A 1269-nucleotide genomic window follows, 5' to 3' on the forward strand; every position below is an offset into this window, starting at 1 on the left:
CCCCCCCCCCCCCCCCCCCCCCAAACCCCCACTGTACTATCTATCATTTGGGATGCCCTTCCAAGTATCCAAAGAGGGCCCTCTGGCAGTAGAGATATTGTTTCGAGATAAGCCTCTTCTTTAGGTCCGTTCAACGCCAAGACTGCTTGGGATCTTATCAGGGCTCGTGGTTCCAATAAAGTCTGGTGCAATCTGGTTTGGTTCAAAAGGAATATCTCCCGCCACAACTTCACCGTCTAGAGGCTCTTCTCCTGCTGCCTCCCTACGCAGTCCCTCCTCATTGAGTGCCATATTTCAGTCACTCCTAGCTGCTGCTTCTGTTGGAATGCCACTAAAGACGTGGAGCACCTCTTATTTGACTACTCATTCTCTTCCTCTGCTTGAAAAGGCATCATATCTAAGTGATGGCCCAATAGAAGAAAAATCTAACCCGTTATAGATAGTGGATTTGGGTGGACATGTCCTTTGAAGGGAACTCTTGTAGTGATACAGTGGGTAGACTTGCATTTGATGCAACTATTTATCATATACGATTGGAGCGCAACCTTTGTAGATGGACCTCCAAGTCTAGATCATTTCAGAAGATTTGGGATTCCATTCTCTTTGATGTAAAAGCCAAGCTAGATGTGGCCCCTTCCCACTGTGCCGACTCCCCTAGAATAGGCTGACTGTTGCTTCTTGGGGGCTTTCACATTCTATTTCTCAGGCCTATGCCTCCTCACCTCTATAAATCCAGGGCCTTGCAAGTAGTATTTTCTTGTTTGTTTGTTTCTCCCCCTCCTTTTTTGGGGCCCCTATTTTCTATTCTTTGGTGCTGAATTCTTTGTTCACCCAAAAAAAAAAAAAAAAAAAAATTATAAGGTCAATGAAGGAGAACCTTTCTTTGAAGTACGAACTAGGAGATACCAGACATTAGTATGCAAGCTGATTCTCTCACTCGTCCTGACAAAGAATATGCAGTGGGACTTACAAGCCCGTTAATTCATGCCAAAAGGACCTCCCACTTGAAAACCATCTACAAGATTCCCAAATATACAAAGTTTACTCCCGGAAAGGTCACTTCTTTCATCATATAGTGAGATTAAGGTGAGGGATTCACAAATGCAGACTGACCAGATCTGTGAGTAATAGAGGGTCAATCTCGCTGGTGGTTTTCTCATCACTTGGAGGAGTATAAAACATCATGTTGCAAAATGCCAACACAAAGCTTCCGGCAATAACTCATAGTGCTAGAGAAACATTGTGACTGAAAACCCTATTGGGGGGGGG

The 1269-nt window shown here is 44.5% G+C and overlaps 1 protein-coding gene across 1 annotated transcript in view; it reads right to left on the bottom strand.

The window, feature by feature from the left end:
* Positions 1-1269, bottom strand: part of LOC122077860 (THO complex subunit 1) — a 44044-nt gene that overhangs the window by 28654 nt on the left and 14121 nt on the right. The window lies entirely within an intron of this gene.

The sequence above is a fragment of the Macadamia integrifolia genome, chromosome 5, assembly GCF_013358625.1.
Source record: "Macadamia integrifolia cultivar HAES 741 chromosome 5, SCU_Mint_v3, whole genome shotgun sequence".
In the NCBI taxonomy this organism is placed as follows: Eukaryota; Viridiplantae; Streptophyta; class Magnoliopsida; order Proteales; family Proteaceae; genus Macadamia; species Macadamia integrifolia.